The sequence below is a fragment of the Taudactylus pleione genome, unplaced genomic scaffold (genome assembly GCF_031769625.1).
Source record: "Taudactylus pleione unplaced genomic scaffold, aTauple2 ptg000317l, whole genome shotgun sequence".
NCBI lineage: Eukaryota > Metazoa > Chordata > Amphibia > Anura > Myobatrachidae > Taudactylus > Taudactylus pleione.
The window spans coordinates 5,764,720-5,791,622 of record NW_028284718.1 but is presented as its reverse complement, the minus strand read 5'-3'; the positions used below and the strand labels follow the sequence as shown (position 1 = coordinate 5,791,622).

Sequence of the window (26,903 nt, the reverse complement as noted above, 5' to 3'; positions counted from 1 at the left end):
AAGTTTTATGATGCCCCGCAGAGTTTTTCTGATGGATAAAACCCAAGACATGTCACATGCTATGTGCAGATAAGTACTTACAAATAATTTTAGCAGTTTGACAAAAAACAAATTCAATTCTGCAAATAAGTAAATCCAATCTATTTTGAGAGTTTTGAAAAAACAATATTCAGTTGAAATTCACTCTGGAAATTGACTTCAATAAGATAATGGAACCATGTAAAAGAATCTAAAAATTTGGGCTCGTCCGGGATTTGAACCCGTGACCTCTCGCACCCAAAGTGAGAATCATAGAGTCATCAAGTAAGCATGTTTTATTTGATTTCTTAACTGTTTTTATGTGAAAATTGTATTATTTTAAAGCAGTCACTAATGTATACAAGGAGGAAATATTATCATAAATAAAATATTTCCTAATAGTCAATATTTTTCTAAGTATACTTGCTTGGAAATTGCTGTGCAAAGTTTTATGATGCCCAGCAGAGTTTTTCTGATGGATAAAACCCAAGACATGTCACATGCTATGTGCAGGTAAGTAATTACAAATAATTTTAGCAGTTTGACAAAAAACAAAATTCAATTGTGCAAATAAGTAAATCCAATCTATTTTGTGAGTTTTTAAAAATTAATATTCCGTTGAAGATTTTACTCAGGAAATTGACTTCAATAAGATAATGGAACTATGTCAAAGAATCTGAAAATTTGGGCTTGTCCATGATTTGAACCTGGGACCTCTCACACCCTAAGTGAGAATCATAACCCTAGACCAACAAGCCACCTACCTGAACATTTTTCTATTGATTTTTCAATTGATTTAAAGAAAATAGCTTTTTGTTTTTAAAAACACCATATACATTTATGTAAAAATGATTTTGTAGAATAAATAAAATATTTCCTTATGGTCCAGTAGATAGTTTTCTAAGTATGCATATAGGAAATGTGCAGGGACAAGATTTGTGAGTGCCTACAGAGTTTGGACTTCTCTCATGGATGAAGCTAAAAACTTGTCATATGCAATGTACAAATCATGCTTCCAGACACAGAAGAAAGGCAAAAGAAAACCTTGCAATTTCATTTTGAACTTTTTGTGTTTCAAAATGAGACTATTCTTTTAAAACATTCAAAGCTATCTAGACAGTAGGGAACCTGCAGTTTCCTAATATACCACAATACAGTTGAAATTTGAATAAGTATGCTCTTATTTTTAGAACAACTAAAATGTTTCCGTAAGATTCTATTGATAGTTTTCTTTGTGTGCTTATTTGGAAAGTGCAGTGACAAGATTTAAAAATGGCTACAGAGTTTGGACTTGTCTATTCGATAAAACCCAAGACTTGTCAAAAGCTATGTGTAAATCATGCATAAATAGAAGAAAGGCAATTGAAAAATGATGAAGGCAAGATTCATAAGTATGTACAAATTCTATTGGGAGTATGGCAAAAACAAAACTCAGTTGATGCTATTGACTTAGCCAATTGAGAAAATCAGCTATATATAAACCATGAGATGCACCGTACAAAAGAAAAAGAGGGCTCGTCCGGGACTTGAACCTGGGACCTCTCGCACCCAAAGCGAGAATCATACCCCTAGGCCAACGAGCCAACTGAAATAAGTGTGGTTTATTTGATTTCTTAACTGTTTTTATGTGAAAATGGTATTCTTTTAAAGCAGTCACTAATGTATACAAGGAGGAAATATTAGCATAAATAAAATATTTCCTAATAGTCAATATTTTTCTAAGTATACTTGCTTGGAAAATGCTGTGCAAAGTTTTATGATGCCCAGCAGAGTTTTTCTGATGGATAAAACCCAAGACATGTCACATGCTATGTGCAGGTAAGTAATTACAAATAATTTTAGTAGTTTGACAAAAAACAAAATTCAATTGTGCAAATAAGTAAATCCAATCTATTTTGTGAGTTTTTAAAAATTAATATTCCGTTGAAGATTTTACTCAGGAAATTGACTTCAATAAGATAATGGAACTATGTCAAAGAATCAGAAAATTTGGGCTCATCCATGATTTGAACCTGGGACCTCTCACACCCAAAGTGAGAATCATAGAGTCATCAAGTAAGCATGTTTTATTTGATTTCTTAACTGTTTTTATGTGAAAACTGTATTATTTTAAAGCAGTCACTAATGTATACAAGGAGGAAATATTATCATAAATAAAATATTTCCTAATAGTCAATATTTTTCTAAGTATACTTGCTTGGAAATTGCTGTGCAAAGTTTTATGATGACCAGCAGAGTTTTTCTGATGGATAAAACCCAAGACATGTCACATGCTATGTGCAGGTAAGTAATTACAAATAATTTTAGCAGTTTGACAAAAAACTAAATTCAATTGTGCAAATAAGTAAATCCAATCTATTTTGTGAGTTTTTAAAAATTAATATTCCGTTGAAGATTTTACTCAGGAAATTGACTTCAATAAGATAATGGAACCATGTCAAAGAATCTGAAAATTTGGGCTCGTCCATGATTTGAACCTGGGACCTCTCACACCCTAAGTGAGAATCATAACCCTAGACCAACAAGCCACCTACCTGAACATTTTTCTATTGATTTTTCAATTGATTTAAAGAAAATAACTTTTTGTTTTTAAAAACACCATATACATTTATGTAAAAATGATTTTGTAGAATAAATAAAATATTTCCTTATGGTCCAGTAGATAGTTTTCTAAGTATGCATATAGGAAATGTGCAGGGACAAGATTTGTGAGTGCCTACAGAGTTTGGACTTCTCTCATGGATGAAGCTAAAAACTTGTCATATGCAATGTACAAATCATGCTTCCAGACACAGAAGAAAGGCAAAAGAAAACCTTGCAATTTCATTTTGAACTTTTTGTGTTTCAAAATGAGACTATTCTTTTAAAACATTCAAAGCTATCTAGACAGTAGGGCACCTGCAGTTTCCTAATATACCACAATACAGTTGAAATTTGAATAAGTATGCTCTTATTTTTAGAACAACTAAAATGTTTCCGTAAGATTCTATTGATAGTTTTCTTTGTGTGCTTATTTGGAAAGTGCAGTGACAAGATTTAAAAATGGCTACAGAGTTTGGACTTGTCTGATCGAAAAAACCCAAGACTTGTCAAAAGCTATGTGTAAATCATGCATAAATAGAAGAAAGGCAATTGAAAAATGATGAAGGCAAGATTCATAAGTATGTACAAATTCTATTGGGAGTATGGCAAAAACAAAACTCAGTTGATGCTATTGACTTAGCCAATTGAGAAAATCAGCTATATATAAACCATGAGATGCACCGTACAAAAGAAAAAGAGGGCTCATCCGGGACTTGAACCTGGGACCTCTCGCACCCAAAGCGAGAATCATACCCCTAGGCCAACGAGCCAACTGAAATAAGTGTGGTTTATTTGATTTCTTAACTGTTTTTATGTGAAAATGTTATTCTTTTAAAGCAGTCACTAATGTATACAAGGAGGAAATATTAGCATAAATAAAATATTTCCTAATAGTCAATATTTTTCTAAGTATACTTGCTTGGAAAATGCTGTGCAAAGTTTTATGATGCCCAGCAGAGTTTTTCTGATGGATAAAACCCAAGACATGTCACATGCTATGTGCAGATAAGTACTTACAAATAATTTTAGCAGTTTGACAAAAAACAAAATTCAATTGTGCAAATAAGTAAATCCAATCTATTTTGAGAGTTTTGAAAAAACAACATTCAGTTGAAATTCACTCAGGAAATTGACTTCAATAAGATAATGGAACCATGTCAAAGAATCTGAAAAGTTGGGCTCATCCAGGATTTGAACCCGGGACCTCTCACACCCAAAGTGAGAGTCATAGAATCAAGTAAGCATGTTTTATTTGATTTCTTAACTGTTTTTATGTGAAAATTGTATTATTTTAAAGCAGTCACTAATGTATACAAGGAGGAAATATTATCATAAATAAAATATTTCCTAATAGTCAATATTTTTCTAAGTATACTTGCTTGGAAATTGCTGTGCAAAGTTTTATGATGCCCCGCAGAGTTTTTCTGATGGATAAAACCCAAGACATGTCACATGCTATGTGCAGATAAGTACTTACAAATAATTTTAGCAGTTTGACAAAAAACAAATTCAATTCTGCAAATAAGTAAATCCAATCTATTTTGAGAGTTTTGAAAAAACAATATTCAGTTGAAATTCACTCTGGAAATTGACTTCAATAAGATAATGGAACCATGTAAAAGAATCTAAAAATTTGGGCTCGTCCGGGATTTGAACCCGTGACCTCTCGCACCCAAAGTGAGAATCATAGAGTCATCAAGTAAGCATGTTTTATTTGATTTCTTAACTGTTTTTATGTGAAAATTGTATTATTTTAAAGCAGTCACTAATGTATACAAGGAGGAAATATTATCATAAATAAAATATTTCCTAATAGTCAATATTTTTCTAAGTATACTTGCTTGGAAATTGCTGTGCAAAGTTTTATGATGCCCAGCAGAGTTTTTCTGATGGATAAAACCCAAGACATGTCACATGCTATGTGCAGGTAAGTAATTACAAATAATTTTAGCAGTTTGACAAAAAACAAAATTCAATTGTGCAAATAAGTAAATCCAATCTATTTTGTGAGTTTTTAAAAATTAATATTCCGTTGAAGATTTTACTCAGGAAATTGACTTCAATAAGATAATGGAACTATGTCAAAGAATCTGAAAATTTGGGCTTGTCCATGATTTGAACCTGGGACCTCTCACACCCTAAGTGAGAATCATAACCCTAGACCAACAAGCCACCTACCTGAACATTTTTCTATTGATTTTTCAATTGATTTAAAGAAAATAGCTTTTTGTTTTTAAAAACACCATATACATTTATGTAAAAATGATTTTGTAGAATAAATAAAATATTTCCTTATGGTCCAGTAGATAGTTTTCTAAGTATGCATATAGGAAATGTGCAGGGACAAGATTTGTGAGTGCCTACAGAGTTTGGACTTCTCTCATGGATGAAGCTAAAAACTTGTCATATGCAATGTACAAATCATGCTTCCAGACACAGAAGAAAGGCAAAAGAAAACCTTGCAATTTCATTTTGAACTTTTTGTGTTTCAAAATGAGACTATTCTTTTAAAACATTCAAAGCTATCTAGACAGTAGGGAACCTGCAGTTTCCTAATATACCACAATACAGTTGAAATTTGAATAAGTATGCTCTTATTTTTAGAACAACTAAAATGTTTCCGTAAGATTCTATTGATAGTTTTCTTTGTGTGCTTATTTGGAAAGTGCAGTGACAAGATTTAAAAATGGCTACAGAGTTTGGACTTGTCTATTCGATAAAACCCAAGACTTGTCAAAAGCTATGTGTAAATCATGCATAAATAGAAGAAAGGCAATTGAAAAATGATGAAGGCAAGATTCATAAGTATGTACAAATTCTATTGGGAGTATGGCAAAAACAAAACTCAGTTGATGCTATTGACTTAGCCAATTGAGAAAATCAGCTATATATAAACCATGAGATGCACCGTACAAAAGAAAAAGAGGGCTCGTCCGGGACTTGAACCTGGGACCTCTCGCACCCAAAGCGAGAATCATACCCCTAGGCCAACGAGCCAACTGAAATAAGTGTGGTTTATTTGATTTCTTAACTGTTTTTATGTGAAAATGGTATTCTTTTAAAGCAGTCACTAATGTATACAAGGAGGAAATATTAGCATAAATAAAATATTTCCTAATAGTCAATATTTTTCTAAGTATACTTGCTTGGAAAATGCTGTGCAAAGTTTTATGATGCCCAGCAGAGTTTTTCTGATGGATAAAACCCAAGACATGTCACATGCTATGTGCAGGTAAGTAATTACAAATAATTTTAGTAGTTTGACAAAAAACAAAATTCAATTGTGCAAATAAGTAAATCCAATCTATTTTGTGAGTTTTTAAAAATTAATATTCCGTTGAAGATTTTACTCAGGAAATTGACTTCAATAAGATAATGGAACTATGTCAAAGAATCAGAAAATTTTGGCTCATCCATGATTTGAACCTGGGACCTCTCACACCCAAAGTGAGAATCATAGAGTCATCAAGTAAGCATGTTTTATTTGATTTCTTAACTGTTTTTATGTGAAAACTGTATTATTTTAAAGCAGTCACTAATGTATACAAGGAGGAAATATTATCATAAATAAAATATTTCCTAATAGTCAATATTTTTCTAAGTATACTTGCTTGGAAATTGCTGTGCAAAGTTTTATGATGACCAGCAGAGTTTTTCTGATGGATAAAACCCAAGACATGTCACATGCTATGTGCAGGTAAGTAATTACAAATAATTTTAGCAGTTTGACAAAAAACTAAATTCAATTGTGCAAATAAGTAAATCCAATCTATTTTGTGAGTTTTTAAAAATTAATATTCCGTTGAAGATTTTACTCAGGAAATTGACTTCAATAAGATAATGGAACCATGTCAAAGAATCTGAAAATTTGGGCTCGTCCATGATTTGAACCTGGGACCTCTCACACCCTAAGTGAGAATCATAACCCTAGACCAACAAGCCACCTACCTGAACATTTTTCTATTGATTTTTCAATTGATTTAAAGAAAATAACTTTTTGTTTTTAAAAACACCATATACATTTATGTAAAAATGATTTTGTAGAATAAATAAAATATTTCCTTATGGTCCAGTAGATAGTTTTCTAAGTATGCATATAGGAAATGTGCAGGGACAAGATTTGTGAGTGCCTACAGAGTTTGGACTTCTCTCATGGATGAAGCTAAAAACTTGTCATATGCAATGTACAAATCATGCTTCCAGACACAGAAGAAAGGCAAAAGAAAACCTTGCAATTTCATTTTGAACTTTTTGTGTTTCAAAATGAGACTATTCTTTTAAAACATTCAAAGCTATCTAGACAGTAGGGCACCTGCAGTTTCCTAATATACCACAATACAGTTGAAATTTGAATAAGTATGCTCTTATTTTTAGAACAACTAAAATGTTTCCGTAAGATTCTATTGATAGTTTTCTTTGTGTGCTTATTTGGAAAGTGCAGTGACAAGATTTAAAAATGGCTACAGAGTTTGGACTTGTCTATTCGATAAAACCCAAGACTTGTCAAAAGCTATGTGTAAATCATGCATAAATAGAAGAAAGGCAATTGAAAAATGATGAAGGCAAGATTCATAAGTATGTACAAATTCTATTGGGAGTATGGCAAAAACAAAACTCAGTTGATGCTATTGACTTAGCCAATTGAGAAAATCAGCTATATATAAACCATGAGATGCACCGTACAAAAGAAAAAGAGGGCTCGTCCGGGACTTGAACCTGGGACCTCTCGCACCCAAAGCGAGAATCATACCCCTAGGCCAACGAGCCAACTGAAATAAGTGAGGTTTATTTGATTTCTTAACTGTTTTTATGTGAAAATGGTATTCTTTTAAAGCAGTCACTAATGTATACAAGGAGGAAATATTAGCATAAATAAAATATTTCCTAATAGTCAATATTTTTCTAAGTATACTTGCTTGGAAAATGCTGTGCAAAGTTTTATGATGCCCAGCAGAGTTTTTCTGATGGATAAAACCCAAGACATGTCACATGCTATGTGCAGATAAGTACTTACAAATAATTTTAGCAGTTTGACAAAAAACAAAATTCAATTGTGCAAATAAGTAAATCCAATCTATTTTGAGAGTTTTGAAAAAACAACATTCAGTTGAAATTCACTCAGGAAATTGACTTCAATAAGATAATGGAACCATGTCAAAGAATCTGAAAAGTTGGGCTCGTCCAGGATTTGAACCCGGGACCTCTCACACCCAAAGTGAGAGTCATAGAATCAAGTAAGCATGTTTTATTTGATTTCTTAACTGTTTTTATGTGAAAATTGTATTATTTTAAAGCAGTCACTAATGTATACAAGGAGGAAATATTATCATAAATAAAATATTTCCTAATAGTCAATATTTTTCTAAGTATACTTGCTTGGAAATTGCTGTGCAAAGTTTTATGATGCCCCGCAGAGTTTTTCTGATGGATAAAACCCAAGACATGTCACATGCTATGTGCAGATAAGTACTTACAAATAATTTTAGCAGTTTGACAAAAAACAAAATTCAATTCTGCAAATAAGTAAATCCAATCTATTTTGAGAGTTTTGAAAAAACAATATTCAGTTGAAATTCACTCTGGAAATTGACTTCAATAAGATAATGGAACCATGTAAAAGAATCTAAAAATTTGGGCTCGTCCGGGATTTGAACCCGTGACCTCTCGCACCCAAAGTGAGAATCATAGAGTCATCAAGTAAGCATGTTTTATTTGATTTCTTAACTGTTTTTATGTGAAAATTGTATTATTTTAAAGCAGTCACTAATGTATACAAGGAGGAAATATTAGCATAAATAAAATATTTCCTAATAGTCAATATTTTTCTAAGTATACTTGCTTGGAAATTGCTGTGCAAAGTTTTATGATGCCCAGCAGAGTTTTTCTGACGGATAAAACCCAAGACATGTCACATGCTATGTGCAGGTAAGTAATTACAAATAATTTTAGCAGTTTGACAAAAAACAAAATTCAATTGTGCAAATAAGTAAATCCAATCTATTTTGTGAGTTTTTAAAAATTAATATTCCGTTGAAGATTTTACTCAGGAAATTGACTTCAATAAGATAATGGAACTATGTCAAAGAATCTGAAAATTTGGGCTCGTCCATGATTTGAACCTGGGACCTCTCACACCCTAAGTGAGAATCATAACCCTAGACTAACAAGCCACCTACCTGAACATTTTTCTATTGATTTTTCAATTGATTTAAAGAAAATAGCTTTTTGTTTTTAAAAACACCATATACATTTATGTAAAAATGATTTTGTAGAATAAATAAAATATTTCCTTATGGTCCAGTAGATAGTTTTCTAAGTATGCATATAGGAAAAGTGCAGGGACAAGATTTGTGAGTGCCTACAGAGTTTGGACTTCTCTCATGGATGAAGCTAAAAACTTGTCATATGCAATGTACAAATCATGCTTCCAGACACAGAAGAAAGGCAAAAGAAAACCTTGCAATTTCATTTTGAACTTTTTGTGTTTCAAAATGAGACTATTCTTTTAAAACATTCAAAGCTATCTAGACAGTAGGGAACCTGCAGTTTCCTAATACACCACAATACAGTTGAAATTTGAATAAGTATGCTCTTATTTTTAGAACAACTAAAATGTTTCCGTAAGATTCTATTGATAGTTTTCTTTGTGTGCTTATTTGGAAAGTACAGTGACAAGATTTAAAAATGGCTACAGAGTTTGGACTTGTCTATTCGATAAAACCCAATACTTGTCAAAAGCTATGTGTAAATCATGCATAAATAGAAGAAAGGCAATTGAAAAATGATGAAGGCAAGATTCATAAGTATGTACAAATTCTATTGGGAGTATGGCAAAAACAAAACTCAGTTGATGCTATTGACTTAGCCAATTGAGAAAATCAGCTATATATAAACCATGAGATGCACCGTACAAAAGAAATAGAGGGCTCATCCGGGATTTGAGCCCGGGACCTCTCACACCCAAAGCGAGAATCATACTCTTAGACCAACGAGCCAACTGAAATAAGTGTGGTTTATTTGATTTCTTAACTGTTTTTATGTGAAAATGGTATTCTTTTAAAGCAGTCACTAATGTATACAAGGAGGAAATATTAGCATAAATAAAATATTTCCTAATAGTCAATATTTTTCTAAGTATACTTGCTTGGAAAATGCTGTGCAAAGTTTTATGATGCCCAGCAGAGTTTTTCTGATGGATAAAACCCAAGACATGTCACATGCTATGTGCAGATAAGTACTTACAAATAATTTTAGCAGTTTGACAAAAAACAAAATTCAATTGTGCAAATAAGTAATTCCAATCTATTTTGAGAGTTTTGAAAAAACAACGTTCAGTTGAAATTCACTCAATAAATTGACTTCAATAAGATAATGAAACCATGTCAAAGAATCTGAAAAGTTGGGCTCGTCCAGGATTTGAACCCGGGACCTCTCACACCCAAAGTGAGAGTCATAGAATCAAGTAAGCATGTTTTATTTGATTTCTTAACTGTTTTTAAGTGAAAATTGTATTATTTTAAAGCAGTCACTAATGTATACAAGGAGGAAATATTATCATAAATAAAATATTTCCTAATAGTCAATATTTTTCTAAGTATACTTGCTTGGGAATTGCTGTGCAAAGTTTTATGATGCCCAGCAGAGTTTTTCTGATGGATAAAACCCAAGACATGTCACATGCTATGTGCAGGTAAGTAATTACAAATAATTTTAGTAGTTTGACAAAAAACAAAATTCAATTGTGCAAATAAGAAAATCCAATCTATTTTGTGAGTTTTTAAAAATTAATATTCCGTTGAAGATTTTACTCAGGAAATTGACTTCAATAAGATAATGGAACTATGTCAAAGAATCTGAAAATTTGGGCTCGTCCATGATTTGAACCTGGGACCTCTCACACCCTAAGTGAGAATCATAACCCTAGACCAACAAGCCACCTACCTGAACATTTTTCTATTGATTTTTCAATTGATTTAAAGAAAATAGCTTATTGTTTTTAAAAACACCATATACATTTATGTAAAAATGATTTTGTAGAATAAATAAAATATTTCCTTATGGTCCAGTAGATAGTTTTCTAAGTATGCATATAGGAAATGTGCAGGGACAAGATTTGTGAGTGCCTACAGAGTTTGGACTTCTCTCATGGATGAAGCTAAAAACTTGTCATATGCAATGTACAAATCATGCTTCCAGACACAGAAGAAAGGCAAAAGAAAACCTTGCAATTTCATTTTGAACTTTTTGTGTTTCAAAATGAGACTATTCTTTTAAAACATTCAAAGCTATCTAGACAGTAGGGCACCTGCAGTTTCCTAATATACCACAATACAGTTGAAATTTGAATAAGTATGCTCTTATTTTTAGAACAACTAAAATGTTTCCGTAAGATTCTATTGATAGTTTTCTTTGTGTGCTTATTTGGAAAGTGCAGTGACAAGATTTAAAAATGGCTACAGAGTTTGGACTTGTCTATTCGATAAAACCCAAGACTTGTCAAAAGCTATGTGTAAATCATGCATAAATAGAAGAAAGGCAATTGAAAAATGATGAAGGCAAGATTCATAAGTATGTACAAATTCTATTGGGAGTATGGCAAAAACAAAACTCAGTTGATGCTATTGACTTAGCCAATTGAGAAAATCAGCTATATATAAACCATGAGATGCACCGTACAAAAGAAAAAGAGGGCTCGTCCGGGACTTGAACCTGGGACCTCTCACACACAAAGCGAGAATCATACCCCTAGGCCAACGAGCCAACTGAAATAAGTGTGGTTTATTTGATTTCTTAACTGTTTTTATGTGAAAATGGTATTCTTTTAAAGCAGTCACTAATGTATACAAGGAGGAAATATTAGCATAAATAAAATATTTCCTAATAGTCAATATTTTTCTAAGTATACTTGCTTGGAAAATGCTGTGCAAAGTTTTATGATGCCCAGCAGAGTTTTTCTGATGGATAAAACCCAAGACATGTCACATGCTATGTGCAGATAAGTACTTACAAATAATTTTAGCAGTTTGACAAAAAACAAAATTCAATTGTGCAAATAAGTAAATCCAATCTATTTTGAGAGTTTTGAAAAAACAACATTCAGTTGAAATTCACTCAGGAAATTGACTTCAATAAGATAATGGAACCATGTCAAAGAATCTGAAAAGTTGGGCTCGTCCAGGATTTGAACCCGGGACCTCTCACACCCAAAGTGAGAGTCATAGAATCAAGTAAGCATGTTTTATTTGATTTCTTAACTGATTTTATGTGAAAATTTTATTATTTTAAAGCAGTCACTAATGTATACAAGGAGGAAATATTATCATAAATAAAATATTTCCTAATAGTCAATATTTTTCTAAGTATACTTGCTTGGAAATTGCTGTGCAAAGTTTTATGATGCCCCGCAGAGTTTTTCTGATGGATAAAACCCAAGACATGTCACATGCTATGTGCAGATAAGTACTTACAAATAATTTTAGCAGTTTGACAAAAAACAAAATTCAATTCTGCAAATAAGTAAATCCAATCTATTTTGAGAGTTTTGAAAAAACAATATTCAGTTGAAATTCACTCTGGAAATTGACTTCAATAAGATAATGGAACCATGTAAAAGAATCTAAAAATTTGGGCTCGTCCGGGATTTGAACCCGTGACCTCTCGCACCCAAAGTGAGAATCATAGAGTCATCAAGTAAGCATGTTTTATTTGATTTCTTAACTGTTTTTATGTGAAAATTGTATTATTTTAAAGCAGTCACTAATGTATACAAGGAGGAAATATTATCATAAATAAAATATTTCCTAATAGTCAATATTTTTCTAAGTATACTTGCTTGGAAATTGCTGTGCAAAGTTTTATGATGCCCAGCAGAGTTTTTCTGATGGATAAAACCCAAGACATGTCACATGCTATGTGCAGGTAAGTAATTACAAATAATTTTAGCAGTTTGACAAAAAACAAAATTCAATTGTGCAAATAAGTAAATCCAATCTATTTTGTGAGTTTTTAAAAATTAATATTCTGTTGAAGATTTTACTCAGGAAATTGACTTCAATAAGATAATGGAACTATGTCAAAGAATCTGAAAATTTGGGCTCGTCCATGATTTGAACCTGGGACCTCTCACACCCTAAGTGAGAATCATAACCCTAGACTAACAAGCCACCTACCTGAACATTTTTCTATTGATTTTTCAATTGATTTAAAGAAAATAGCTTTTTGTTTTTAAAAACACCATATACATTTATGTAAAAATGATTTTGTAGAATAAATAAAATATTTCCTTATGGTCCAGTAGATAGTTTTCTAAGTATGCATATAGGAAAAGTGCAGGGACAAGATTTGTGAGTGCCTACAGAGTTTGGACTTCTCTCATGGATGAAGCTAAAAACTTGTCATATGCAATGTACAAATCATGCTTCCAGACACAGAAGAAAGGCAAAAGAAAACCTTGCAATTTCATTTTGAACTTTTTGTGTTTCAAAATGAGACTATTCTTTTAAAACATTCAAAGCTATCTAGACAGTAGGGAACCTGCAGTTTCCTAATACACCACAATACAGTTGAAATTTGAATAAGTATGCTCTTATTTTTAGAACAACTAAAATGTTTCCGTAAGATTCTATTGATAGTTTTCTTTGTGTGCTTATTTGGAAAGTACAGTGACAAGATTTAAAAATGGCTACAGAGTTTGGACTTGTCTATTCGATAAAACCCAATACTTGTCAAAAGCTATGTGTAAATCATGCATAAATAGAAGAAAGGCAATTGAAAAATGATGAAGGCAAGATTCATAAGTATGTACAAATTCTATTGGGAGTATGGCAAAAACAAAACTCAGTTGATGCTATTGACTTAGCCAATTGAGAAAATCAGCTATATATAAACCATGAGATGCACCGTACAAAAGAAATAGAGGGCTCATCCGGGATTTGAGCCCGGGACCTCTCACACCCAAAGCGAGAATCATACTCTTAGACCAACGAGCCAACTGAAATAAGTGTGGTTTATTTGATTTCTTAACTCTTTTTATGTGAAAATGGTATTCTTTTAAAGCAGTCACTAATGTATACAAGGAGGAAATATTAGCATAAATAAAATATTTCCTAATAGTCAATATTTTTCTAAGTATACTTGCTTGGAAAATGCTGTGCAAAGTTTTATGATGCCCAGCAGAGTTTTTCTGATGGATAAAACCCAAGACATGTCACATGCTATGTGCAGATAAGTACTTACAAATAATTTTAGCAGTTTGACAAAAAACAAAATTCAATTGTGCAAATAAGTAATTCCAATCTATTTTGAGAGTTTTGAAAAAACAACGTTCAGTTGAAATTCACTCAATAAATTGACTTCAATAAGATAATGAAACCATGTCAAAGAATCTGAAAAGTTGGGCTCGTCCAGGATTTGAACCCGGGACCTCTCACACCCAAAGTGAGAGTCATAGAATCAAGTAAGCATGTTTTATTTGATTTCTTAACTGTTTTTAAGTGAAAATTGTATTATTTTAAAGCAGTCACTAATGTATACAAGGAGGAAATATTATCATAAATAAAATATTTCCTAATAGTCAATATTTTTCTAAGTATACTTGCTTGGGAATTGCTGTGCAAAGTTTTATGATGCCCAGCAGAGTTTTTCTGATGGATAAAACCCAAGACATGTCACATGCTATGTGCAGGTAAGTAATTACAAATAATTTTAGTAGTTTGACAAAAAACAAAATTCAATTGTGCAAATAAGAAAATCCAATCTATTTTGTGAGTTTTTAAAAATTAATATTCCGTTGAAGATTTTACTCAGGAAATTGACTTCAATAAGATAATGGAACTATGTCAAAGAATCTGAAAATTTGGGCTCGTCCATGATTTGAACCTGGGACCTCTCACACCCTAAGTGAGAATCATAACCCTAGACCAACAAGCCACCTACCTGAACATTTTTCTATTGATTTTTCAATTGATTTAAAGAAAATAGCTTATTGTTTTTAAAAACACCATATACATTTATGTAAAAATAATTTTGTAGAATAAATAAAATATTTCCTTATGGTCCAGTAGATAGTTTTCTAAGTATGCATATAGGAAATGTGCAGGGACAAGATTTGTGAGTGCCTACAGAGTTTGGACTTCTCTCATGGATGAAGCTAAAAACTTGTCATATGCAATGTACAAATCATGCTTCCAGACACAGAAGAAAGGCAAAAGAAAACCTTGCAATTTCATTTTGAACTTTTTGTGTTTCAAAATGAGACTATTCTTTTAAAACATTCAAAGCTATCTAGACAGTAGGGCACCTGCAGTTTCCTAATATACCACAATACAGTTGAAATTTGAATAAGTATGCTCTTATTTTTAGAACAACTAAAATGTTTCCGTAAGATTCTATTGATAGTTTTCTTTGTGTGCTTATTTGGAAAGTGCAGTGACAAGATTTAAAAATGGCTACAGAGTTTGGACTTGTCTATTCGATAAAACCCAAGACTTGTCAAAAGCTATGTGTAAATCATGCATAAATAGAAGAAAGGCAATTGAAAAATGATGAAGGCAAGATTCATAAGTATGTACAAATTCTATTGGGAGTATGGCAAAAACAAAACTCAGTTGATGCTATTGACTTAGCCAATTGAGAAAATCAGCTATATATAAACCATGAGATGCACCGTACAAAAGAAAAAGAGGGCTCGTCCGGGACTTGAACCTGGGACCTCTCACACACAAAGCGAGAATCATACCCCTAGGCCAACGAGCCAACTGAAATAAGTGTGGTTTATTTGATTTCTTAACTGTTTTTATGTGAAAATGGTATTCTTTTAAAGCAGTCACTAATGTATACAAGGAGGAAATATTAGCATAAATAAAATATTTCCTAATAGTCAATATTTTTCTAAGTATACTTGCTTGGAAAATGCTGTGCAAAGTTTTATGATGCCCAGCAGAGTTTTTCTGATGGATAAAACCCAAGACATGTCACATGCTATGTGCAGATAAGTACTTACAAATAATTTTAGCAGTTTGACAAAAAACAAAATTCAATTGTGCAAATAAGTAAATCCAATCTATTTTGAGAGTTTTGAAAAAACAACATTCAGTTGAAATTCACTCAGGAAATTGACTTCAATAAGATAATGGAACCATGTCAAAGAATCTGAAAAGTTGGGCTCGTCCAGGATTTGAACCCGGGACCTCTCACACCCAAAGTGAGAGTCATAGAATCAAGTAAGCATGTTTTATTTGATTTCTTAACTGATTTTATGTGAAAATTTTATTATTTTAAAGCAGTCACTAATGTATACAAGGAGGAAATATTATCATAAATAAAATATTTCCTAATAGTCAATATTTTTCTAAGTATACTTGCTTGGAAATTGCTGTGCAAAGTTTTATGATGCCCCGCAGAGTTTTTCTGATGGATAAAACCCAAGACATGTCACATGCTATGTGCAGATAAGTACTTACAAATAATTTTAGCAGTTTGACAAAAAACAAAATTCAATTCTGCAAATAAGTAAATCCAATCTATTTTGAGAGTTTTGAAAAAACAATATTCAGTTGAAATTCACTCTGGAAATTGACTTCAATAAGATAATGGAACCATGTAAAAGAATCTAAAAATTTGGGCTCGTCCGGGATTTGAACCCGTGACCTCTCGCACCCAAAGTGAGAATCATAGAGTCATCAAGTAAGCATGTTTTATTTGATTTCTTAACTGTTTTTATGTGAAAATTGTATTATTTTAAAGCAGTCACTAATGTATACAAGGAGGAAATATTATCATAAATAAAATATTTCCTAATAGTCAATATTTTTCTAAGTATACTTGCTTGGAAATTGCTGTGCAAAGTTTTATGATGCCCAGCAGAGTTTTTCTGATGGATAAAACCCAAGACATGTCACATGCTATGTGCAGGTAAGTAATTACAAATAATTTTAGCAGTTTGACAAAAAACAAAATTCAATTGTGCAAATAAGTAAATCCAATCTATTTTGTGAGTTTTTAAAAATTAATATTCTGTTGAAGATTTTACTCAGGAAATTGACTTCAATAAGATAATGGAACTATGTCAAAGAATCAGAAAATTTGGGCTCATCCATGATTTGAACCTGGGACCTCTCACACCCAAAGTGAGAATCATAGAGTCATCAAGTAAGCATGTTTTATTTGATTTCTTAACTGTTTTTATGTGAAAACTGTATTATTTTAAAGCAGTCACTAATGTATACAAGGAGGAAATATTATCATAAATAAAATATTTCCTAATAGTCAATATTTTTCTAAGTATACTTGCTTGGAAATTGCTGTGCAAAGTTTTATGATGCCCAGCAGAGTTTTTCTGATGGATAAAACCCAAGACATGTCACATGCTATGTGCAGGTAAGTAATTACAAATAATTTTAGCAGTTTGACAAAAAACAAAATTCAATTGTGCAAATAAGTAAATCCAATCTATTTTGTGAGTTTTTAAAAATTAATATTCCGTTGAAGATTTTACTCAGGAAATTGACTTCAATAAGATAATGGAACTATGTCAAAGAATCTGAAAATTTGGGCTCGTCCATGATTTGAACCTGGGACCTCTCACACCCTAAGTGAAAATCATAACCCTAGACCAACAAGCCACCTACCTGAACATTTTTCTATTGATTTTTCAATTGATTTAAAGAAAATAACTTTTTGTTTTTAAAAACACCATATACATTTATGTAAAAATGATTTTGTAGAATAAATAAAATATTTCCTTATGGTCCAGTAGATAGTTTTCTAAGTATGCATATAGGAAATGTGCAGGGACAAGATTTGTGAGTGCCTACAGAGTTTGGACTTCTCTCATGGATGAAGCTAAAAACTTGTCATATGCAATGTACAAATCATGCTTCCAGACACAGAAGAAAGGCAAAAGAAAACCTTGCAATTTCATTTTGAACTTTTTGTGTTTCAAAATGAGACTATTCTTTTAAAACATTCAAAGCTATCTAGACAGTAGGGCACCTGCAGTTTCCTAATATACCACAATACAGTTGAAATTTGAATAAGTATGCTCTTATTTTTAGAACAACTAAAATGTTTCCGTAAGATTCTATTGATAGTTTTCTTTGTGTGCTTATTTGGAAAGTGCAGTGACAAGATTTAAAAATGGCTACAGAGTTTGGACTTGTCTATTCGATAAAACCCAAGACTTGTCAAAAGCTATGTGTAAATCATGCATAAATAGAAGAAAGGCAATTGAAAAATGATGAAGGCAAGATTCATAAGTATGTACAAATTCTATTGGGAGTATGGCAAAAACAAAACTCAGTTGATGCTATTGACTTAGCCAATTGAGAAAATCAGCTATATATAAACCATGAGATGCACCGTACAAAAGAAAAAGAGGGCTCGTCCGGGACTTGAACCTGGGACCTCTCACACCCAAAGCGAGAATCATACCCCTAGGCCAACGAGCCAACTGAAATAAGTGTGGTTTATTTGATTTCTTAACTGTTTTTATGTGAAAATGGTATTCTTTTAAAGCAGTCACTAATGTATACAAGGAGGAAATATTAGCATAAATAAAATATTTCCTAATAGTCAATATTTTTCTAAGTATACTTGCTTGGAAAATGCTGTGCAAAGTTTTATGATGCCCAGCAGAGTTTTTCTGATGGATAAAACCCAAGACATGTCACATGCTATGTGCAGATAAGTACTTACAAATAATTTTAGCAGTTTGACAAAAAACAAAATTCAATTGTGCAAATAAGTAAATCCAATCTATTTTGAGAGTTTTGAAAAAACAACATTCAGTTGAAATTCACTCAGGAAATTGACTTCAATAAGATAATGGAACCATGTCAAAGAATCTGAAAAGTTGGGCTCGTCCAGGATTTGAAACCGGGACCTCTCACACCCAAAGTGAGAGTCATAGAATCAAGTAAGCATGTTTTATTTGATTTCTTAACTGATTTTATGTGAAAATTGTATTATTTTAAAGCAGTCACTAATGTATACAAGGAGGAAATATTATCATAAATAAAATATTTCCTAATAGTCAATATTTTTCTAAGTATACTTGCTTGTAAATTGCTGTGCAAAGTTTTATGATGCCCCGCAGAGTTTTTCTGATGGATAAAACCCAAGACATGTCACATGCTATGTGCAGATAAGTACTTACAAATAATTTTAGCAGTTTGACAAAAAACAAAATTCAATTCTGCAAATAAGTAAATCCAATCTATTTTGAGAGTTTTGAAAAAACAATATTCAGTTGAAATTCACTCTGGAAATTGACTTCAATAAGATAATGGAACCATGTAAAAGAATCTAAAAATTTGGGCTCGTCCGGGATTTGAACCCGTGACCTCTCGCACCCAAAGTGAGAATCATAGAGTCATCAAGTAAGCATGTTTTATTTGATTTCTTAACTGTTTTTATGTGAAAATTGTATTATTTTAAAGCAGTCACTAATGTATACAAGGAGGAAATATTATCATAAATAAAATATTTCCTAATAGTCAATATTTTTCTAAGTATACTTGCTTGGAAATTGCTGTGCAAAGTTTTATGATGCCCAGCAGAGTTTTTCTGATGGATAAAACCCAAGACATGTCACATGCTATGTGCAGGTAAGTAATTACAAATAATTTTAGCAGTTTGACAAAAAACAAAATTCAATTGTGCAAATAAGTAAATCCAATCTATTTTGTGAGTTTTTAAAAATTAATATTCCGTTGAAGATTTTACTCAGGAAATTGACTTCAATAAGATAATGGAACTATGTCAAAGAATCTGAAAATTTGGGCTCGTCCATGATTTGAACCTGGGACCTCTCACACCCTAAGCAAGAATCATAACCCTAGACCAACAAGCCACCTACCTGAACATTTTTCTGCTGATTTTTCAATTGATTTAAAGAAAATAGCTTTTTGTTTTTAAAAACACCATATACATTTATGTAAAAATGATTTTGTAGAATAAATAAAATATTTCCTTATGGTCCAGTAGATAGTTTTCTAAGTATGCATATAGGAAATGTGCAGGGACAAGATTTGTGAGTGCCTACAGAGTTTGGACTTCTCTCATGGATGAAGCTAAAAACTTGTCATATGCAATGTACAAATCATGCTTCCAGACACAGAAGAAAGGCAAAAGAAAACCTTGCAATTTCATTTTGAACTTTTTGTGTTTCAAAATGAGACTATTCTTTTAAAACATTCAAAGCTATCTAGACAGTAGGGCACCTGCAGTTTCCTAATATACCACAATACAGTTGAAATTTGAATAAGTATGCTCTTATTTTTAGAACAACTAAAATGTTTCCGTAAGATTCTATTGATAGTTTTCTTTGTGTGCTTATTTGGAAAGTGCAGTGACAAGATTTAAAAATGGCTACAGAGTTTGGACTTGTCTATTCGATAAAACCCAAGACTTGTCAAAAGCTATGTGTAAATCATGCATAAATAGAAGAAAGGCAATTGAAAAATGATGAAGGCAAGATTCATAAGTATGTACAAATTCTATTGGGAGTATGGCAAAAACAAAACTCAGTTGATGCTATTGACTTAGCCAATTGAGAAAATCAGCTATATATAAACCATGAGATGCACCGTACAAAAGAAAAAGAGGGCTCGTCCGGGACTTGAACCTGGGACCTCTCACACCCAAAGCGAGAATCATACCCCTAGGCCAACGAGCCAACTGAAATAAGTGTGGTTTATTTGATTTCTTAACTGTTTTTATGTGAAAATGGTATTCTTTTAAAGCAGTCACTAATGTATACAAGGAGGAAATATTATCATAAATAAAATATTTCCTAATAGTCAATATTTTTCTAAGTATACTTGCTTGGAAAATGCTGTGCAAAGTTTTATGATGCCCAGCAGAGTTTTTCTGATGGATAAAACCCAAGACATGTCACATGCTATGTGCAGATAAGTACTTACAAATAATTTTAGCAGTTTGACAAAAAACAAAATTCAATTGTGCAAATAAGTAAATCCAATCTATTTTGAGAGTTTTGAAAAAACAACATTCAGTTGAAATTCACTCAGGAAATTGACTTCAATAAGATAATGGAACCATGTCAAAGAATCTGAAAAGTTGGGCTCGTCCAGGATTTGAAACCGGGACCTCTCACACCCAAAGTGAGAGTCATAGAATCAAGTAAGCATGTTTTATTTGATTTCTTAACTGATTTTATGTGAAAATTGTATTATTTTAAAGCAGTCACTAATGTATACAAGGAGGAAATATTATCATAAATAAAATATTTCCTAATAGTCAATATTTTTCTAAGTATACTTGCTTGGAAATTGCTGTGCAAAGTTTTATGATGCCCCGCAGAGTTTTTCTGATGGATAAAACCCAAGACATGTCACATGCTATGTGCAGATAAGTACTTACAAATAATTTTAGCAGTTTGACAAAAAACAAAATTCAATTCTGCAAATAAGTAAATCCAATCTATTTTGAGAGTTTTGAAAAAACAATATTCAGTTGAAATTCACTCTGGAAATTGACTTCAATAAGATAATGGAACCATGTAAAAGAATCTAAAAATTTGGGCTCGTCCGGGATTTGAACCCGTGACCTCTCGCACCCAAAGTGAGAATCATAGAGTCATCAAGTAAGCATGTTTTATTTGATTTCTTAACTGTTTTTATGTGAAAATTGTATTATTTTAAAGCAGTCACTAATGTATACAAGGAGGAAATATTATCATAAATAAAATATTTCCTAATAGTCAATATTTTTCTAAGTATACTTGCTTGGGAATTGCTGTGCAAAGTTTTATGATGCCCAGCAGAGTTTTTCTGATGGATAAAACCCAAGACATGTCACATGCTATGTGCAGGTAAGTAATTACAAATAATTTTAGTAGTTTGACAAAAAACAAAATTCAATTGTGCAAATAAGTAAATCCAATCTATTTTGTGAGTTTTTAAAAATTAATATTCCGTTGAAGATTTTACTCAGGAAATTGACTTCAATAAGATAATGGAACTATGTCAAAGAATCAGAAAATTTGGGCTCATCCATGATTTGAACCTGGGACCTCTCACACCCTAAGCGAGAATCATAACCCTAGACCAACAAGCCACCTACCTGAACATTTTTCTATTGATTTTTCAATTGATTTAAAGAAAATAGCTTTTTGTTTTTAAAAACACCATATACATTTATGTAAAAATGAATTTGTAGAATAAATAAAATATTTCCTTATGGTCCAGTAGATAGTTTTCTAAGTATGCATATAGGAAAAGTGCAGGGACAAGATTTGTGAGTGCCTACACAGTTTGGACTTCTCTCATGGACGAAGCTAAAGACTTGTCATATGCAATGTACAAATCATGCTTCCAGACACAGAAGAAAGGCAAAAGAAAACCTTGCAATTTCATTTTTGAACTTTTTGTGTATCAAAATGAGACTATTCTTTTAAAACATTCAAAGCTATCTAGACAGTAGGGAACCTGCAGTTTTCCTAATATACCACAATACAGTTGAAATTTGAATAAGTATGCTCTTATTTTTAGAACAACTAAAATGTTTCCGTAAGATTCTATTGATAGTTTTCTTTGTGTGCTTATTTGGAAAGTGCAGTGACAAGATTTAAAAATGGCAACAGAGTTTGGACTTGTCTGATCGATAAAACCCAAGACTTGTCAAAAGCTATGTGTAAATCATGCATAAATAGAAGAAAGGCAATTGAAAAATGATGAAGGCAAGATTCATAAGTATGTACAAATTCTATTGGGAGTATGGCAAAAACAAAACTCAGTTGATGCTATTGACTTAGCCAATTGAGAAAATCAGCTATATATAAACCATGAGATGCACCGTACAAAAGAAAAAGAGGGCTCGTCCGGGACTTGAACCTGGGACCTCTCGCACCCAAAGCGAGAATCATAGCCCTAGGCCAACGAGCCAACTGAAATAAGTGTGGTTTATTTGATTTCTTAACTGTTTTTATGTGAAAATGGTATTCTTTTAAAGCAGTCACTAATGTATACAAGGAGGAAATATTAGCATAAATAAAATATTTCCTAATAGTCAATATTTTTCTAAGTATACTTGCTTGGAAAATGCTGTGCAAAGTTTTATGATGCCCAGCAGAGTTTTTCTGATGGATAAAACCCAAGACATGTCACATGCTATGTGCAGATAAGTACTTACAAATAATTTTAGCAGTTTGACAAAAAACAAAATTCAATTGTGCAAATAAGTAAATCCAATCTATTTTGAGAGTTTTGAAAAAACAACATTCAGTTGAAATTCACTCAGGAAATTGACTTCAATAAGATAATGGAACCATGTCAAAGAATCTGAAAAGTTGGGCTCGTCCAGGATTTGAACCCGGGACCTCTCACACCCAAAGTGAGAGTCATAGAATCAAGTAAGCATGTTTTATTTGATTTCTTAACTGTTTTTATGTGAAAATTGTATTATTTTAAAGCAGTCACTAATGTATACAAGGAGGAAATATTATCATAAATAAAATATTTCCTAATAGTCAATATTTTTCTAAGTATACTTGCTTGGAAATTGCTGTGCAAAGTTTTTTGATGCCCCGCAGAGTTTTTCTGATGGATAAAACCCAAGACATGTCACATGCTATGTGCAGATAAGTACTTACAAATAATTTTAGCAGTTTGACAAAAAACAAAATTCAATTCTGCAACTAAGTAAATCCAATCTATTTTGAGAGTTTTGAAAAAACAATATTCAGTTGAAATTCACTCTGGAAATTGACTTCAATAAGATAATGGAACCATGTAAAAGTATCTAAAAATTTGGGCTCGTCCGGGATTTGAACCCGTGACCTCTCGCACCCAAAGTGAGAATCATAGAGTCATCAAGTAAGCATGTTTTATTTGATTTCTTAACTGTTTTTATGTGAAAATTTTATTATTTTAAAGCAGTCACTAATGTATACAAGGAGGAAATATTATCATAAATAAAATATTTCCTAATAGTCAATATTTTTCTAAGTATACTTGCTTGGAAATTGCTGTGCAAAGTTTTATGATGCCCAGCAGAGTTTTTCTGATGGATTAAACCCAAGACATGTCACATGCTATGTGCAGGTAAGTAATTACAAATAATTTTAGCAGTTTGACAAAAAACAAAATTCAATTGTGCAAATAAGTAAATCCAATCTATTTTGTGAGTTTTTAAAAATTAATATTCCGTTGAAGATTTTACTCAGGAAATTGACTTCAATAAGATAATGGAACTATGTCAAAGAATCTGAAAATTTGGGCTCGTCCATGATTTGAACCTGGGACCTCTCACACTCTAAGTGAGAATCATAACCCTAGACCAACAAGCCACCTACCTGAACATTTTTCTATTGATTTTTCAATTGATTTAAAGAAAATAGCTTTTTGTTTTTAAAAACACCATATACATTTATGTAAAAATGATTTTGTAGAATAAATAAAATATTTCCTTATGGTCCAGTAGATAGTTTTCTAAGTATGCATATAGGAAATGTGCAGGGACAAGATTTGTGAGTGCCTACAGAGTTTGGACTTCTCTCATGGATGAAGCTAAAAACTTGTCATATGCAATGTACAAATCATGCTTCCAGACACAGAAGAAAGACAAAAGAAAACCTTGCAATTTCATTTTGAACTTTTTGTGTTTCAAAATGAGACTATTCTTTTAAAACATTCAAAGCTATCTAGACAGTAGGGAACCTGCAGTTTCCTAATATACCACAATACAGTTGAAATTTGAATAAGTATGCTCTTATTTTTAGAACAACTAAAATGTTTCCGTAAGATTCTATTGATAGTTTTCTTTGTGTGCTTATTTGGAAAGTGCAGTGACAAGATTTAAAAATGGCAACAGAGTTTGGACTTGTCTGATCGATAAAACCCAAGACTTGTCAAAAGCTACGTGTAAATCATGCATAAATAGAAGAAAGGCAATTGAAAAATGATGAAGGCAAGATTCATAAGTATGTACAAATTCTATTGGGAGTATGGCAAAAAACAAAACTCAGTTGATGCTATTGACTTAGCCAATTGAGAAAAACAGATATATATATAAACCATGAGATGCACCGTACAAAAGAAATAAAGGGCTCGTCTGGGATTTGAACCCGGGACCTCTCACACCCAAAGCGAGAACCAAACCCCTAGACCACTGAGCCAACTGAAATAAGTGTTGCTTATTTGATTTCTTAACTAATTTAAGTGAAAATGGTATTCTTTTAAAGCAGTCACTAATGTATACAAGGAGGAAATATTAGCATAAATAAAATGTTTCCTAATAGTCAATATTTTTCTAAGTATACTTGCTTGGAAATTGCTGTGCAAAGTTTTATGATGCCCCGCAGAGTTTTTCTGATGGATAAAACCCAAGACATGTCACATGCTATGTGCAGATAAGTACTTACAAATAATTTTAGCAGTTTGACAAAAAACAAAATTCAATTCTGCAAATAAGTAAATCCAATCTATTTTGAGAGTTTTGAAAAAACAATATTCAGTTGAAATTCACTCTGGAAATTGTCTTCAATAAGATAATGGAACCATGTAAAAGAATCTAAAAATTTGGGCTCGTCCGGGATTTGAACCCGTGACCTCTCGCACCCAAAGTGAGAATCATAGAGTCATCAAGTAAGCATGTTTTATTTGATTTCTTAACTGTTTTTATGTGAAAATTTTATTATTTTAAAGCAGTCACTAATGTATACAAGGAGGAAATATTATCATAAATAAAATATTTCCTAATAGTCAATATTTTTCTAAGTATACTTGCTTGGAAATTGCTGTGCAAAGTTTTATGATGCCTAGCATAGTTTTTCTGATGGATAAAACCCAAGACATGTCACATGCTATGTGCAGGTAAGTAATTACAAATAATTTTTGCAGTTTGACAAAAAACAAAATTCAATTGTGCAAATAAGTAAATCCAATCTATTTTGTGAGTTTTTAAAAATTAATATTCCGTTGAAGATTTTACTCAGGAAATTGACTTCAATAAGATAATGGAACTATGTCAAAGAATCAGAAAATTTGGGCTCGTCCATGATTTGAACCGGGGTCCTCTCACACCCTAAGCGAGAATCATAACCCTAGATCAACAAGCCACCTACCTGAACATTTTTCTATTGATTTTTCAATTGATTTAAAGAAAATAGCTTTTTGTTTTTAAAAACACCATATACATTTATGTAAAAATGAATTTGTAGAATATATAAAATATTTCCTTATGGTCCAGTAGATAGTTTTCTAAGTATGCATATAGGAAAAGTGCAGGGACAAGATTTGTGAGTGCCTACAGAGTTTGGACTTCTCTCATGGACGAAGCTAAAGACTTGTCATATGCAATGTACAAATCATGCTTCCAGACACAGAAGAAAGGCAAAAGAAAACCTTGCAATTTCATTTTTAACTTTTTGTGTTTCAAAATGAGACTATTCTTTTAAAACATTCAAAGCTATCTAGACAGTAGGGAACCTACAGTTTTCCTAATATACCACAATACAGTTGAAATTTGAATAAGTATGCTCTTATTTTTAGAAAAACTAAAATGTTTCCGTAAGATTCTATTGATAGTTTTCTTTGTGTGCTTATTTGGAAAGTGCAGTGACAAAAGAAATAGAGGGCTCATCCAGGATTTGAACCCGGGACCTCTCGCACCCAAAGAGAGAATCATACCCCTAGACAAACGAGCCAACTGAAATAAATGTGGTTTATTTGATTTCTTAACTGTTTTTATGTGAAAATGGTATTCTTTTAAAGCAGTCACTAATGTATTCAAGGAGGAAATATTAGCATAAATAAAATATTTCTTAACAGTCAATATTTTTCTAAGTATACTTGCTTGGAAATTGCTGTGCAAAGTTTTATGATGCCCAGCAGAGTTTTTATGATGGATAAAACCCAAGACATGTCACATGCTATGTGCAAATAAGTATTTACAAATAATTTTAGCAGTTTGACAAAAAACAAAATTCAATTCTGCAAATAAGTAAATCCAATCTATTTTGAGAGTTTTGAAAAAACAATATTCAGTTGAAATTCACTCTGGAAATTGTCTTCAATAAGATAATGGAACCATGTAAAAGAATCTAAAAATTTGGGCTCATCCGGGATTTGAACCCGTGACCTCTCGCACCCAAAGTGAGAATCATAGAGTCATCAAGTAAGCATGTTTTATTTGATTTCTTAACTGTTTTTATGTGAAAATTGTATTATTTTAAAGCAGTCACTAATGTATACAAGGAGGAAATATTATCATAAATAAAATATTTCCTAATAGTCAATATTTTTCTAAGTATACTTGCTTGGAAATTGCTGTGCAAAGTTTTA

The 26,903-nt window shown here is 31.9% G+C and overlaps 3 non-coding genes across 3 annotated transcripts; all 3 read right to left on the bottom strand.

The window, feature by feature from the left end:
- Nucleotides 1-1,529: 1,529 nt before the first annotated feature.
- TRNAP-UGG (transfer RNA proline (anticodon UGG)) lies at nt 1,530-1,601 on the bottom strand. Its single transcript has one exon. It is a non-coding gene; the product is annotated as a tRNA-Pro (tRNA).
- A 3,925-nt stretch (nt 1,602-5,526) lies between these two features.
- Nucleotides 5,527-5,598, bottom strand: TRNAP-UGG (transfer RNA proline (anticodon UGG)). Its single transcript has one exon. It is a non-coding gene; the product is annotated as a tRNA-Pro (tRNA).
- Nucleotides 5,599-7,296: 1,698 nt separating this feature from the next.
- Nucleotides 7,297-7,368, bottom strand: TRNAP-UGG (transfer RNA proline (anticodon UGG)). Its single transcript has one exon. It is a non-coding gene; the product is annotated as a tRNA-Pro (tRNA).
- Nucleotides 7,369-26,903: the final 19,535 nt, after the last annotated feature.